The sequence below is a fragment of the Geotrypetes seraphini genome, chromosome 17, assembly GCF_902459505.1.
Source record: "Geotrypetes seraphini chromosome 17, aGeoSer1.1, whole genome shotgun sequence".
NCBI classification, from domain to species: domain Eukaryota; kingdom Metazoa; phylum Chordata; class Amphibia; order Gymnophiona; family Dermophiidae; genus Geotrypetes; species Geotrypetes seraphini.
In genome coordinates this window covers 27,585,730-27,603,089 of record NC_047100.1, presented here as the reverse complement: position 1 = coordinate 27,603,089, position 17,360 = coordinate 27,585,730, and the positions used below count along the sequence as shown (strand labels likewise).

The 17,360-nt window shown below is 42.8% G+C and overlaps 1 long non-coding RNA gene across 1 annotated transcript in view; it reads right to left on the bottom strand.

Moving 5' to 3' along the window:
* LOC117351104 overlaps positions 1–17,360 on the bottom strand; it is a 219,694-nt gene that overhangs the window by 199,296 nt on the left and 3,038 nt on the right. Inside the window, exon 2 of the long non-coding RNA XR_004537326.1 lies at positions 11,240–11,388. This is a non-coding gene — a long non-coding RNA (uncharacterized LOC117351104). The remainder of the gene's footprint in view (positions 1–11,239; positions 11,389–17,360) is intronic.

Here is a 17,360-nt window from a genome sequence, read left to right as displayed (position 1 = left end):
TTAAGTGGGTGCCACTTAAACCACATTGAATATCCACCCCTTCCCTCCCTCCAAATTTTATCTTTTCTTAAATTTGGCCCTTGGCTACCACCATCTACCGTAAAGGGCTTCCAGTCGAAAGTTAAACCTAATGAGTTAAGGGTCACGCTTAAGTGGAACAATCAAACTGAGGCCTCTCCCCTTCTACAGCCAATGCCAACATAGTCATAATTACAAAATTCTACCCCGCAAAACCACAAAACAAATCAATAGATTTCTCTCACACACTCTTCTGAGAGGTTAGGGCTCTGGTCTGTGACCTAGGGGCTGCTGCGGGAGCGGACTGCTGAGTACAATGGTCCACTGGTCTGACCCAGTAGCAGGGCTGTGGAGTCAGTAGATAAATGTTCCGACTCCGACTCCTCAGTTTTTTGCACTTCAGACTCCGACTCTGACTCCAGGTACCCGAAATTTCCTCCAACTCCGACTCCATAGCACTGGTTAATTTTCAGATCGTTAAAATGGAATGTCAAGTTGAGAGAAATGAGCATTTTTGACACCCCCTTCTTTTTGCTTTTAATCAAGGTTCTAAGGCCGCAGAAGTTGCTCGCAACATTTGTGCTGTGTATATAGTGGGTGCTATAGCTGAAAGAATCGCTCGTGATTGGTATGCCAAGTTCAAAAATGGAGTCGGTAGATAAATGTTCCGACTCCGACGCCTCAGTTTTTTGTACTTCTGACTCCGACTCCAGGTACCCGAAATTTCCTCCGACTCTGCCTCCTCGACTCCGACTCCACAGCCCTGCCCAGCAGCGGCAATTCTTATGTTCTAGAACAGAATGGTAGTGAAATATGCTTCTGTATTATACTAATTTTTCTGGCAATCCAACGGCAGGTGCCATTCCACTAAGCTACAGATTCTAGATGGAAACAATTATACTTGTTCTTCTCGGGAAAATTACTGCCATAAAGCTTGTGTCAACACACTGGAACATAATCTGTTTCCACAGACAGTTATGTGCGCTCACTGCCATGTACGACAGTGAATTATCCACCCAGGAGTGAACGTTTCCAACTCGACGGTCTCGCTATTGTGCGTGGAAGCAGCTGTGTTCCCCTCTTTCCTCGTGTACGCCGTAGGACCGACGATTAGGAAGATTTTCGGATATGGTGAAACGGAGGGAGGTCTCATTTTCTCTCCGCTGGTGTAACCTGCAATCATTTCTTCACAGAACAAATTGCAAACGCTACCCCTTCTGAGACTCAAAGAATGCAAGACTTCACAGCTTGGAAAATTCACACATGCTTATAGCCTAGGCAATACGATTGCAAATCGGCAAACCTTTCTAGCACTGGCATTATTACAATCAGAGAGACATGGTTCAATTACTCCCAGGAACTGGGGCAGAGCTGGAGCAGGCTATAATCTATTCAGTGTGTTCTACAAACCTCTGACTCAAGTGGAAGAATTAGGCATAGATCTGGTTCAGAACATCCAAAAGGAGGGAATGAAGGAGGAGATGAAGCTTCCTTGAAATCGCTTCGGGCATCAGCGCATGCCCTCCTACCAGATGAGAGCAGGCAGTGAGGGGTGGACCTGAGGCAGGACTGGGGTGGAATAGAGGGGCAGATTCATTTAAGTGTGAGAAGAGTGATTGTTGAAAAGGTCCTGTGGATCTTGGAGTTGAAAGAATCCTCTCCCTACCTCTTATGAGTTTAAAGCAGGGATCTCAAAGTCCCTCCTTGAGGGCCGCAATCCAGTCGGGTTTTCAGGATTTCCCCAATGAATATGCGTTGAAAGCAGTGCATGCACATAGATCTCATGCACATTCATTGGGGAAATCCTGAAAACCCGACTGGATTGTGGCCCTCAAAGAGGGACTTTGAGACCCCTGGTTTAAAGGTAAGAAAAGAGTTTACCCCCTTCATCTGTACTAATGCTTCTCAACCCAATCCTCGGAAAACACCCAGCCAGTCAGGCTTTCAGGACCCCCCCCCCCCACAATGAATATGCATGAGATGAGATGCATAGAGCGGAGGCAGTGCATGCAAATTTATCTCATCCATTTTCCAAAAATACTATGACTAGGGGACATGCGATGATGCTACTAAGTAGTTTATTTTTAAAACAAACCAGAGAAAATATTTCTTCATACAATCTGCAATTAAATGCTGGAATTTGTTTCCGGTGAAATCGGTTAGCTTAGCAGGGTTTAACAAAAGGCTTGGATCATTTCCCAAAAGAGAAGTCCATAGGCCATTATTGAGATGGCTTGGGGAAAATCCACTGCTTATTCCCAGGACATGCAACATACTACTTAGGATCTAGCTAGATATTTGGAAATAGGATACTGGATCTTTGGTCTGTCCCAGTATGGCAATTCTTATGTTTTTATGTTCTTATCCAAAAACTTGACTAGGTGTCTCTGGAGGACTGGAATGAGAACCCCTGATCTATACTGTACAGTGTTTTATATACAAATTAATAGAAGATACCAGGATGATCTTAAACCTGGAACACCCAAAGCTACAATTGATTTGATGACATACTAGTATATTCTAAGACAGGGATCTCAAAGTCCCTCCTTGAGGGCCACAATCCAGTCGTGTTTTCAGGATTTCCCCAATGAATATGCATGAGATCTATGTGCATGCACTGCTTTCAACGCATATTCACTGGGGAAATCCTGAAAACCCGACTGGATTGTGGCCCTCCAGGAGGGACTTTGAGATCCCTGTTCTAAGACAAGTTCGTGATTTTATGCATGTTTATATGTCCAACCTTGCTGGATACAACCCCCCCCCCCCCAAAAAAAAAAAACCAAAACCAGAGGACCCCTTTGGAAAAGTTAGTTCTGCAAAACGATTCATAGTGCGGTTATAGAAATCTCCCCTAAAGGGGTTATTGGCAGTATTTACATTTTTTTCCCACTAAATTATCAAGTGGAAATCCAATTGTTCCTAATGGCATTTGCTCTGCAAGTCTCCTGGTTTCATATATGAGAAAAAGGTTATTATCCATTCTCAGTAATTAAGAGAGTGATGTTACATAGATTCATTATTTTTTGGATGGGGAAAAAAAAAAAAAAAGCTTCATTATGCAGGAAAATTACAGCTGTAAAACGCCTACAACACAAAAGTGAAATGGTGTTTATCAACGTATGCCTTAAAATAGGTGTCGCGCCGAGTGCTTCTGTATCTGCGGCCCCGGCAACTGCATCTTTTTTTGAGTCTCGCATCAAATAATCACATTTCCTCGCTTGCCTCAAAGCAATGAAGTAATTAACCATACGAAAATAATTGGTTCAGAAAGATGATGACAATTTAATGGCATTCCACTATTTGCGCTTAAGTTTTACTGTTTCAAAGTCGTCAAGACAATTATTTGCAGCGTAAGCACAAGGTAGCATGACCAAGAACGGAATTCTTCAGCTCGTTTCCGTCCCTTCCTCGTGGCTCCGATCATTAATCTATTCTGCTGGTGGATAAAGAGACCTCGTGGATCAGAACCCAGTTGCTTTTATTCACCTGGAACGCAGCCGCTATTTGGATCATTTAATGACAGCTAGTGCTCGATAATGTACATCATTTCCAGCAAATTATGCACGCCAACATTAGCACCTGCTGTTAGTATATTTGCATGCAATGGAGGCCATATATGCAAATGCATCTCATGCATATTCAGTGTGAGGCTCTTGAAAACCGGACTGGATTGCGGCACAAGAGAGCTGGGGTTGCCTAGCCCTGCGCTTGGGGATCCTCTAAAACCAGGTTTGCCAGATTTTGCGACTGTAAAATCTGGACATTTGGCCCCGCCCCCCAGCCCTTTCCCCCAAACCTCTTCTCGAGCTCAGAGCTGCCTTTGGAGGGCTTCCGAGCATGCACAGGTGTGATGCAATGTCACCTGCAAGCATGCATGCGTGTGATGTTGCATCCGCTCATGTGCCGATGCCCTCCAGATGCAGCCCCGAGCCCATAGCTTTTCAAAACCCAGACAAAGTGCCGGGTTTTGAAAAGCCGTCCGGTCGCCTGGTGAGTCCTGTAAAACGAGGACCTGTCCAAGTAAATCCAGAAGGTCTGGTAACCCTACATATGGCTCCAGAAAAAGGAGGACGGATTGAGACATCCGGGTTTTACTCCGTTGAAATGGAAGTAAAACCCGGATGTCTCAATCCGTCCTCCTTTTTCTGGAGCCATATGGTAACCCTATCTAAGACAGGGGTTTTTAACCTGGACCTTGGGACATCCCTAGCCAGTCAGGAGACAGGACGCAATAACTAAACACGTGATCAGGACAGGCCTGGAGAAAATCTTTGGAAGGTTTCAAGCATGGTTGGTCTAGTAGCCAACAAAGAAAAGACAGAACTACTTCTCATAAGCAAATGGGGAGGAAACAGCCCTGGCTTTCAAACAACAGTAAATGACAATACCACAGAACCATCCAAGAATGGGGTGTGAAATCTAGGTGTACGGCTGGATCTGAGCCTAGACATGACAACACAGATCCGGAGCATGGTCAAAAATGCTTATGGATTAGAGGCTGAAACCCTACCGCTCCCACCAAGCAATGTCCAAAGTAGTCATATCTTTGATTAATGCAGTGCAGCCCTGCCGGCTTCACCAAAATACATGATCAGACAGTACAAAACACCGCAGCGAGGTTTTTGCTAGGTAAATCGAGATAGACGAGTGCCACACCACTACTAAAAGAGTTATACTGGCTCCCAATTGAGAGCAGGGTGAAATTGCTACTACTATTTATTATTTTTATAATGCAGTACACTTTAACATACAATAGACAGTCCCTGCTCAGAAGAGCTTACAATCTTATTCAAAATCTTATTGCCGACACACAAAACTGTTCACCTCTCAGAACCGCAACACCTAGCAGCCAGGCTCCAAAACCATAAACCCCACTACGCGCTCTGCGTTTGAGCCAAGAGTCCTTACTACAAATCCCTTCCTTCAAGACATCAAACACAAAAAAACACCACTGCCAGAATGTTCTCGGTAAAGGCCCCAATGTGGTGGAATGCCCTACCGAAGGAATTCAAGCTAGGAAAGGACACCGGAAAATTCAAGAAAGAGATAAAGACCATCCTTTTCTCAAACTAATTAAACTGGCAGCCAAGTGGTATAAATTCATATCTGACTATATGAATAAAAAAACAAAAACAAGCTTGAGAGACATTTGGAGCATTGAGATTATGGATTTGGACTTGGAGGATGAGATGTACAGCGTCAATGTCTATGAGACAAACATAGAAGTTTCTGGACAAAAGTTGGACTGTTCTATGTCTAATAGATGCTGGTACTGTTATCTTGACGTAGGGACCCTGGATCATTTGTTATTCTATTGTCCTTTGATACTCAGGTTATGGAGATCTATATGGGGGCAAATCAACTTGATACTGGAATCCTTAATTCCATTAACCTATGAGATGGTAATATGTGGGACACCATTAAAGACCAAACCTTCATTAGATAGGCATAGGAGTACGATCTTTATGATTATGACTGGGAATAGCCATGCAAATGGTCACTAAAAACTTAACCTCCCAAATATAAAATCTTTAGATCCTAATGGATTTTATGTGATCCCATCCTATATGTTCCTCCCCAAATGTTTCCTTTTTATTTTTTTTAATTAATTAAAGACTGTAGTCCATCCTATTTACCCTTTTTGTATTAGTTTGTATTAGAACTTATATGATTTGTATGTAATGTCATATTTTGTCCACCCATTTTTTATTTTTATGCATTGGAAAATTGTTATACGCATTGAAATATATGATACCGCGTAGATAACAAATCTTATTAAACTTGAAACTTGAACTTGAAAAATTGCGACAGATTCCATTTTACCTTTTGGTGGGAATTTCTATGTTTATACTCTAAATGTGAGAAAATTAATTCGGAAACATTGTGTCATAATAAGCAGTTTAAATTAACATGGGGTCCACTGACAAATTTTGTTCATTCTGATTAGTTGAATTATACCTTTATTTTCCCTTTTAGATTGCATATCCAGGATGGGTGGAAGGGAGGGTTATATACCTAACAAGTGTTCTCTGGGATTTTAATTTCATGTATAATTTAAAGCATTTCTTTTTGTTCTCAAACGAGGGTGGGAGGGAGGAAGGGGATAATTATTTTGCATTGCAAGTGCTATCTCTGACGATAACTGTATGTATCATTTGAAAGCACTGTTCTAGATTTGAAAATCAATAAAGTTTAATAAATAAATTAAAAAAAAACAAACTACTTCAACTGAAATTATAAAGTTGACAGAGAAAGGAAACTAGAACTTCCAGGGATGCATGGAAAAGTGGCATACCTAGCATATGTAGCTATAAACTACACAGATGTATTGGAACCCAATGTATATATAAGAAACTCTTCCAAAGGGAGACAAATGTGGTCATAAGATGTTCTAAATACAGTTGTTGCAGAAGCAAAAAAGAAGACATACCTAGCATATGTGACACCAGGGGGCCCATCATTTGAACCCACAACCTCAGGGTGCTGAGGCTGTGGCTTTAACCACTGCACCACTCTAGAAATCAAAGTGTAGTAAAAGTGAGCCAAGTCTAGGACAATCGAGCCATTGTGACATCACTGAGGTTGGCTCTTATTGGTGGAATGAGGCATTATGATGTCACAGTACCAGCTCTGCTTATCAGAGGCTGAAACTTTTCACACTATTTATTCAATTTTCTATATCATTCTCCCAGGGGCGCTCAGAACGTTTTAAATGAATTTATTCAGATACTCAAGCATTTTTCCCTGTCTTTCCTGGTGGTCTCACAATCTGTCTAATGTACCTGGGGCAATGGGGGGATTAAGTGACTTGCCCAGGGTCACAAGGAGCAGAGGGGGTTTGAACCCACAACCTCAGGGTGCTGAGCCTCTTGCTTTAACCACCGCGCCGTGCTCTATTCTGTTTAACATGTTATATGATTTTGGTGCACCTAATTCCCTGGAGTTTGCTCAGTGTGCATTGTCTGGCAAGGCAGCTGAACCACCAAGCCAATCATCCACTTAGGATTTAATGGGCCCCACCTAAGCAGCAGGGGCTTCCACAGGCTTCAATTTGGACAAATTAAATACTCCAGAGGCTTTGATTTCTACTGTGCCGCAGACGTCAACATTATCTGCAAATTATTTCTTGTGGAAATATTTGTTATTCTCTGACAAGCAGAATCGGTATCTAATTCTCAAGCATTAGCGTAGGAACGCCTCCGTTCAATTACGCCTGTCACCGTTAAGATCATTTGCAGCAGAAAGGCTGTCTGAGGCCCTGGGAAACCAGAGTGCATTTGAAAATAAATGTGTACATTTTACGCTGAGCTGAATCCTTAATTACAGCATAAATTTCACCTTCACGTTGCTAATTTTTTTTTTTTTTTTTTGCGTTTTGCACCATTTAAAGCCTGCCATTTACTTTCTCAATTAGAGTTCCTTGCAACAGCTTCACTGTAGTTTCAGTTCTCATCTTTATTTTCAATTTGTTTTATAAGAATGATTTATTCTGGCTCGACCCAACTTTTTCCTGGTAAGAGATGCTAATGTGGTTCATCCTACCATGCCACGTACTCTCGCCCATCATGTAATCTTCTACCGTATTAAGGCCTAGATTCACTAAACGGACCTGCCGATCCGGGTCTGTGGGGGAGGGGCTGATTCACGATGCATCCTCATGCAAAAGAGGATGCTTGGAATCACACACCCCCTACCCCCCGCCCAACTGCAGGGATCGCTGTAGATCAGGGATCTCAAAATCCCTCCTTGAGGGCCGCAATCCAGTCAGGTTTTCAGGATTTCCCCAATGAATCTGCACGAGATCTATGTGCATGCACTGCTTTTAATGCATATTCATTGGGGAAATCCTGAAAACCCGACTGGATTGCGGCCCTCAAGCAGGGACTTTGAGACCCCTGCTGTAGATGGTCTCTGCATGCTTTTATTTATTTATTTATTTTTACTTTTCTTTTTCTTCACGAGCCCATGGTTTTAACCCACTTTAAACCCGCGGGTTAAAACCATGGGCTCGCAGTGCAGGGAAAGGCAGGAGAGTCAGGGCGGCGAGAGGAGGAGATTCGAGGCGGCAGGAGAGATTCGGGGCACAAGCAGGGCGGCAGGAGAGATTCGGGGCAGAGAGCAGGGCGGCAAGAGGAGCGTCGGAGCAGGAGAATCCAGGCAGAGAGCAGGAGATGCAGTTGGAAAGCACGGGAGCCACTGGTCCCCAGCCGTCGCTTCGTTTGTTGATCGGCCAGCCCAGTCGGCGTTCCAGATTTGTTTAGTGAATCGCGGCCTGCCTACATTTGAATGCCGTTCTCCCCCCCTCATTTGCAGGGGCGGATCGGATCGGGAAAGAGGTTAATGAATCGGGTCGGAGGAAAATCGGGTCACAAAGGGGTCGCTAAGTGGTCAGCCCTACGTCCATTCCAGTGGTATAATGTATAGCCACCACCGATATTTCTAGTTTATTTAGGTATATCTCCTCCTTTAATAAGGTGCGTTACAATACCCCATTCACAGTAAGTATTACTAACAGCCATAAGTCACACATGTATAAGTTTCATCAACAAATCATACTAATTACCCAGTAAAAATGCTCATCACCCTTCAAGTTTCAAGTTTATTAGTGTTTTTGATTAATCACTTAATCATACTTCAAAGCGATGAACATAAATAATAAACATTAAAATTACAGTATTAAGGAGTAAAACAATACTTAACATAAATTTAAAATAAAACAGGACTATTAAAAAACTTTACAGACAAGAAAAAGGGGAAAAAGGGAATAGAACTACAAAATATTAAAAATAGAATAGTCAGGGAAAAAACACAAGGTAGGGGATGTAAAATTCAATAATCATAATCAACTCAATAACTAAATCCAAGAGGGAAAACTATCAATCAAAAGCATCTTTAAAAAGAAATGTTTTTAAATTAGTCTTGAATCTATCGAGGTTGTGTTCTCTCTTGCTTTATTTCACAAAAAAAGATGACTCTTAAAACAATCACATCTTTCTGCTTTCTAATATACAATGGAATGGCATTGCACGCTCCCAATTCTTGTGACTGTCAACCTTGCTTGCTGTGTAGCAGCCCCTAATATTAATCTCTAAACATGAGCAGCAGTGCCAAACAGGATGAGGAAAGACCCACACATTAACCACCAAATCTTTCCCTGCCCTTTAAACACCCCAAAGCAGTTAAATAACAAATTTATAAGTGAAGACGTTTCCGCAGTGCGACGACACGAGCACGAGGAGCGGACAGAACTCGCCAGCGCTGATTAGCGGCTCAAAAGACGGGACATAGGCCTCGCCTGAACCCACACACCATCATAGGAAACGTCCCAGGAACATGTAACTCTCCAGCTTGAGCAGAGCGTAAACTACGGATATACAGTTGATCAATTATCCCGGAGCCATTCCATGAAGGCAAAGGTAAGTTATATCGTATTCTAAAATCAATCTTCAGCCAGCAAAGATTCACATAAAAATCAGACACGCGGACAAGTTTCCCAATACCATACAGAACGCGAATAATCGAGTTTTGTGCAACTTTGTAGCGCATGAATCGCGCTCTTGGGAACATCCAACAGAATCTGCGCCATCTCTTTGGAATAATATTCCTGTCCACTTACGGGAAGAGTCAATTCTTAATCATTTTAAAACAAAACTAAAAACATTTCTTTTCCTTGATGCTTTCGAGACCTAAATGCCCTTTTTAGGGCTACGTAGTTTTAATTAATCATTATTATTTTTTAATTTAGTTTTTGGGGTGTTTTTTTTTTTATACCCTCCCTTTTGTTTTTTCCCTATATGTTCTCTTTCTTACTTGATAAATTGTAGTTCTGTCCTTCCTCCCTCTTGCTTCTGTTTGTCTTTTGAATTGTTTTCTATGTTTTGAATTATTTCTGTTGTTTCCAAAGGATGTATAGTCACCCCATATATGTTTTTTTAACATAATGTTCACCACCTAGAAGGTTGATGGGGCAGTTTATAAAATTTCTGAATAAACTTGAAACTTAAATCAAATTGCAATAGTCCAAACTGGGGAACACTACAGATTGCAGAGTGCGCTTAAAATTGGCCCCAGAAAAATAAGATTTAAGATTGCTCAGCAATCGTAATTTAAAATAAATCTTAACCACAGCAAGGATGCGAGGTCGGAAGGACAAGCGGGCATGTACAGTGGCACGTAGGGTCCCACCGTAGTATGTCTGACCACGCCATGTTTTGTCATGCAACGTTTGCCACCAGTGGCATAGTAAGGGCGAGAAGGCGCTTCTCCCCTGGCTTTTTCTTTTCTTTAAATTTATATTTTATTAACATTTGTTATATAAATAACAAAAGATCAAGAAAAAAACTAAAAACAATTTGAAGGAAACAACTTAGAATTCAAATTAAAACATCAATCAGGCCGCTCGATGCAGACAGTAAAAATTTGTATAGGTAACAAGGTTCATAGTCATTCATGCGTGAGACTTCGGCGCGGCGACAATTCGGCGCAAGACACCAGTGTGCCGCCTAAAAAGTGACTTTTAAAGAGCTCTGACGCGAGGTGTGAGTGGGGAACCCCCCCCCCCCCCGGTTTACTTCATACTCTTTGAACTGCTGTTGGGGGGGTTGGAACCCTCCATTATAGAGTAAACTGAACTTTTTCCCGATTTTTTAGGAAAAAGTTAACTTTTCTCTATAATGTGGGGGTTGCACCCCCCTTCCAACAGCAGCGCAAACAGTAAAGTGTGTGTGTGGGGGGGGGTTCCCTCCACACCCCCCATTGGAGCTCTTTAAAAGTCACTTTTTAGGCGGCACGCTGATGTCTTACGCCAAATTGTTGGCGCGCTTTTGTCCCGTCACCGGTAACAATATATAATCATCCGTTACAGGCAAATGGCCAATTCCAATATGTCACTAATCTTCCTCAGCACCTCAATTAGTATCTGAAACTTTCAATACAACTTTATCAATCAAGAAATTCTCCAATTGTGACGGATCCACAAAACAACAAATTTATCAGCTTTATCATTTACAAGACACTTTGCAAGGGAATTTTAGAAAGAAACTAGCTCCCACTTTGCTAAAACTGCTTTCTCCTATTTTATGTCTGTCTGGACAATAACTCTGTATTGTAACACCTTTTACAGAAGCTCATCCAAACCGCTCCGAATTGACTCCCCAGTCATTAGTAGCCATACAGAAGCTCAGAATTAAGAATACTTGAATAAAAACTCAGTTCTTACCTGAACGGTGGAAACACTGTGGCCCGTCTCGTAACTGCTCCAGTCATTTTACTCTGTATTAAATGCATCTTCTAAAACTGCCGCCTCCAACTTCCCTCGACCCCTCCCAACTCGAGTTTCACGAATTGGAGCTTCTTCAGGCGGGGACACTAAAGTAAAATTTTAAAAAAAAAAACAAAAACACATCATAAACCCTCAGTGTGTAAATAAACTGAACCCCTTATCAACATACACTTGCCTTGCTCGAGATTATTCTTTAGAACGGAGCCAGCTCACCCGTTCGCGGGGGTTCATAGACGAAAGCGCGCGGGACAGTTGCGCGAGGAGGAAGCCGCTAAGACAAATGCGCGCACGGCGTCGGCACGCCAGATTAAAAGGTAACTTTAGAATGCTCCAAGAGGGGGTGTGTGTGTGGGGGGGGGAACCTCCCAATTTTACTTAGAAGTGTTGGCGCTGGGGGGTTTGGAGGGGGGGAACCCCCCCCCCCCCATTAGAGAGGAAGTGTAATTTTTCCCAGTGTTTTAGTGAAAAATTACAGTTTCCTCTTAAGTAGGGGGATTCCACCCCCACCCCACCCCAACGGCAACATTTCTAAGTAAAGTGAGGGGGGGATTATCCCCCACCCCCCTTGGAGCACTTTAAAGTTACCTTTTAATGCTGACGTCCTGCGCTCTTTGTCCATGCGCGATGGTCCGGCCGCTTTAGTCCCGTCCCGACTCCACCACCCGAACCCGCAGACGGCACAAGCGGCCAACGAATAGAGCGGCCGCTCTTTAGTCAGCAACGCGCTGACGTCCAATCAAGGCGTGGCCCAAATGAAAGCCACATCCGAACTAGAAGTTTATTATGCTTAAAGGTGACTAGTTACCGTGAGTTGATACAGCATCACCTTATTTACAGTTTTGGTTTTCCTTATCTTTTTGAGTCGTATTATAGTCGCCATGCTACCTTTTGGTCATATCATGTTTTTTTACCATGCTTTGTTAACTCTGTTTTGCCATTTTTGTCAGACAAATGTATCGCAAAGCTGTCTTTTAACATACTATCCCCTTTTTTCACTAAGATTAAAAAAAAAAAAACAAATAAAAAAGACACTTCAAGATTTGGAAGCCCCCTTGGGTAGGTACGTATATCTCTATTATCTACATCTGATTAGAACAAATTCAGAACCCCAAAGTCAAAATGCAGCTTATAAGATACGTAAACTTGGAGTATTTTTTTTTAAATGTGTAAAAAAACATGTTTTATGTATATTTTCTTATTATCTTCTTTTTCAAGGGTCCCGCGGGAACAAGGGGGCATCCGTGGAAAACCAGGGGCGGGAAACTGCACGGGGACACCAGGAAATTCTTTTTCCCTGAAAGGGTGGTTGATCGCTGGAATAGCCTTCCACTTCAGGTGATTGAGGCCAGCAGCGTGCCTGATTTTAAGGCCAAATGGGATAGACACGTGGGATCTATTCACAGAGAAAGGTAGGGGAGGGTCATTGGGGTGGGCAGACTAGATGGGCCGTGGCCCTTATCTGCCGTCTATTTCTGTGTTTCTATGTTTAAAACCATTACCCCAGTAGGGAAAAACACCACGCCTCCACCTAGGAACTTTTCCTCCTTCCAATTTATAAATGCAATACACCGTACACAAGTCAATATCTATTTATTTACATACACCAAGCGCTTCCACTAGCACAGGGGTAGGGAACTCCGGTCCTCGAGAGCCGTATTCCAGTCGGGTTTTCAGGATTTCCCCAATGAATATGCAGGAGATCTATTTGCATGCACTGCTTTCAATGCATATTCATTGGGGAAATCCTGAAAACCCAACTGGAATACGGCTCTCGAGGACCGGAGTTCCCTACCCCTGCGACTAGCATCAAAGAAACGAGGGGGGGAAAACTGAGCTCAGATATCAGGGTTGAAACACCAATCCAGTCGGAGGTGCTGTATTTTTTTTTTTTTATTCCCTGTAGATATCATCTCTGCTCAGCAACAAACAAACAAAATAAAAATAAACCCCCACCTAAATTGTTTTCAGACAATGTAACTAGATGCCTTGAACCCCCAAAGCGCTAAAATATGTGTCCAGCTGGGCCATTGGCTTTGCCCCGAGGCTTCATTGGAAACCATTATTGGATCAACAAGTAAAAACAATATTTTGAATATATGTCAGAATTATAAATTCAATCAATCAAACAATATATAACTCTTTGATACAGACAGTGCAAGGTAATAAAACAGTGCTTATACACAGAACCGGAATAATAATCAAGGGTGGAAAAAGCCTCAGACGACCATCCACACAAGGGATTTAAGGTGTTCAGGCTATCCCTCATAGGCATTTAAAAAAAAAACCCACCCCTGACAATGTAAACCAGGCTCTGTGCGGTACAAAACAAGAATTAAAGCTTTAAAGATAGATGAAAACCATCAGCTTATCGCACAAGACCGACCGGTACACCAACGATGGCCAGCGTTTCACATTAGTGCTGCCTCAGGGTGTAACGGTTCTGATCGATGACTTTAAACCGGGACTCTCTCAAGTGTCTCCAAGCACAAAGAATTATATTCGAAGAGAATTATAAATTCAAACACAAGGAAAAGGGAGACTGGCTTTGCCCAATGAAGCAAACAGAAAAAAGAGCAAGGCTGATGTACCTAAAACAACCAGGGTAAGCTGTATTTCTATAAATATTGCTATATATAGTTCCAACAAGGATCTAGATTTCGGCAGAACAACTGCCTTCTTCAGGGGACAAGACAACTGAAGGAAAAATCCATAGTTTGTTATTAAAACATGGGGGAAGCCTCTGCTAGCACTGGATCGGTAACACAAAATGTTGCTACTCTTTGGGGTTTCGGAATCTCGCTATTCTTTGAGATGCTGCCTGGAATCTTGTTACTCTTTGGGGTTCTAGAATCTTTTGTTACTCTTTAGAATTCTGGAATGTCGCTACTCTTTGGGGTTCTAGAATCTTTTGTTACTCTTTGGGATTCTGGAATGTCGCTACTCTTTGGGGTTCTGGAGTCTTGCTATTCTTTGAGATGCTGCCTGGAATCCTGATACTCTTTAGGGTTCTAGAATCTTTTGTTACTCTTTGGAATTCTGGAATGTTGCTACTCTTTGGGGTTCCGGAGTCTTGCTATTCTTTGAGATGCTGCCTGAAATCCTGATACTCTTTGGGGTTCTAGAATCTTGTTGTTACTCTTTGGGATTCTGCAATGTCACTACCCTTTGGGGTTCCCGAATCTTGCTGTTCTTCGAGATTCTGCCTGGAATCTTGATACTCTGTGGGGGTTCTAGAATCTTTTATTACTCTTTGGGGTTCCGGAATCTTGTTATTCTTTGAGATTCTGCCTGGAATCTTGATACTCTTTGGGGTTCTAGAATCTTTTGTTACTCTTTGGGGTTCCGGAATCTTGCTATTCTTTGAGATTCTGCCTGGAATCTTGATACTCTTTGGGGTTCCAGAATCTTTTATTACTCTTTGGGATTCTGGAGTGTTGCTACTCTTTGGGGTTCCAGAATCTTGCTATTCTTTGAGATTCTGCCTGGAATCTTGATACTCTTTGGGGTTCCAGAATCTTTTGTTACTCTTTGGGGTTCCGGAATCTTGCTATTCTTTGAGATGCTGCCTGGAATCCTGATACTCTTTGGGGTTCTAGAATCTTGTTGTTACTCTTTGGGATTCTGCAATGTCGCTACCCTTTGTGGTTCCCGAATCTTGCTGTTCTTCGAGATTCTGCCTGGAATCCTGATACTCTTAAGGGTTCTAGAATCTTTTGTTACTCTTTGGGATTCTGCAATGTCGCTACTCTTTGGGTTTTGGCCAGGTACTAGGGACCTGGATTGGCCACCGTGAAAACGGGCTACTGGGCTTGATGGACCATTGGTCTGACCCAGTAAGGCTATTCTTATGCTCTTATACTTTATGATTAAGCTTAATGGCCGTGCTTTGAAGTGATAACCGATATCTTCGGCCTTGTGTAATTTCATACAGTTCCTGAAGTGCTGAGTTTGTGTGCAAAGGAGATGAGAGACAGCAGCATTCAGGCGTGTTCGGTACTGTTGCATCTGCCCTCAGTGGGTATTTCATGCTTTCATCATCTGCTGGGAAAGATGAATGACAGCTCTCTCTCTCTCTGGCATTGTTAATATGGGTCTTTTAATCCTGTATTTTCTCACCAGTGCACTACTGAGAAAACCCATTTAGTGTCAATTTAAATAGACAGCAGAGTATCCTTCCTTATCTAAGCAATATCGAAAGTATTTAATGTGATGTATAAGTATTTCAAGGAGCCAGGATACATCTTCCAATTTGCTCATGTAATAGGCCGGCTGCATTTTGTAACAGAAAGCAAAACAATAGCTCAGTGGGCGAGCAGTGGCCTCACTTTTATATTTCCTGAGGCCTGCCGCTGCTCGACTTTCCAGAAATGCCTGGTCAATGGCATTTTTTGCCAGATAAAAAAACCCAAGATAATAATATACTGTTTCCCAAAAAAATAAGCCCTAGTTAAGACTGACCCCCAAAGCCCCCCCCTCCCAAATATCCCCGACACTCCCTCACTCCATCCTTGACACTAGTGCTGCGTGATTTGCTGGGGGGGGGGGGGGAAAAATCAGACTTGTCGATTCAGCAACCTTCACCCCTGCTGCTTTAGGAGGCCTTGAAGCGGAGGTATGTCAGTCTCACGGTGGGAAGGTTGGTGGGATTCTGCTGTTCAGGAGGGATAGGAAGGAAGGGGGATAGAAATATGCTGCACAAGGGGGGGTGAGAGGGGAGGAAAGATGCTGCAAATGGGAGGAGGGTGGAGAAAGGAAAGAGTAAGTTCTAGGCGGTTCACATCAAGAGAAAATTAAACAAGAATGGGGGAAGGAAAGGATACCCCCCACCCCCCGGGCGTCATTCACCCTTGCTATGTCACTGCCTAGAGCCAGTGACAGACACAAAGCCTCAGAGCAGAAAATAAGGTGTGGGCTCCCATTAGGTTTCAGGTTTTTATTAAAATTTAATAAAAGCGCTTATAAAAAGTTTCTAAGCAATTTACAGTATAAATAAAATATTCTTTGAAACGTATAAACAAAAGACATTATTCATGACAGACTTTAGGGGAGGATAGAAGGCAGAACTACTGTACAATTTAGATAGGAAAGCACACAAAAAAAGGGAAAAACACCAGGAATGGGTCAGAAATTACCCAGAAGCAATTGCCAGTGTTGATCAGGCCTAGACTAGGATTAAAGAAGAGGGTTAGTCTACCTAAGGTTTCCTTATACGAAACTGCGATATCAGTTCCTATGAGCGTCGGGAGCAGCGTGGGCCATTCAGCGTGGCTCCCCGCACTATCGCAGTTTCGTAAAAGAGGGGGGTTAAATATTTTGGTTATCTGTGGAACACGGTTGTGTAAAGGAAGTATTTGAGGGAGCAATTAAGTTTCTCCTGGGTAGATCCTTCTCTAAGGTAAAGTGGTAGATGATTCCAGATGTGGGGAGCGGTAATCGAGAAGATTTCTGTACGTCTTGTGTTTATTACCTTTAAACAGGGAATGGAGAAAAGGTGTTGATTTGTGGATCGGAGAGTCCTCGGGATTGAGTACAGAATTATGAATACAGTACTCCCCCGATATTCACGGGGGTTCCATTCCAGGAACACCCCCCCCCCCTGCAAATATTGAAAAACTGCGAATGCGGTTTTTCACCTGGGGAGGCAGGAGAGGGCAGCTGGACCGCTGGCGAGTGAAGGAAATCACTCGCGGTCTGCTCCGACCGCTTCTTCCTGTACTAACGCAGCCCCTCACTGGTGCAGCCTGGCTTTAGTACAGGAAGAGGTGCTCGGAGAATACCGCGAATGAGTTGAAACCATGAACCGCGAATTCGCGGGGGGAACACTACTCGAAAGATCTGCCTTGATGATCTCAATCATATTTACTAAGGTAATCCTGAGTGGTTTCAGGACCCCAGGCCCTGCTTGACCTCTCCCCCCAAAACATCAGCCCTAAAATTGGTACCGTTCACTCTTTTCTACTGAACTGCTATTAATGTCTGTCTGGATATTTCAATATGCCGTTCTTTAATTATCTCATTTTAGCAGAACACTAAAAAAATATATATATAAATAAGTAAA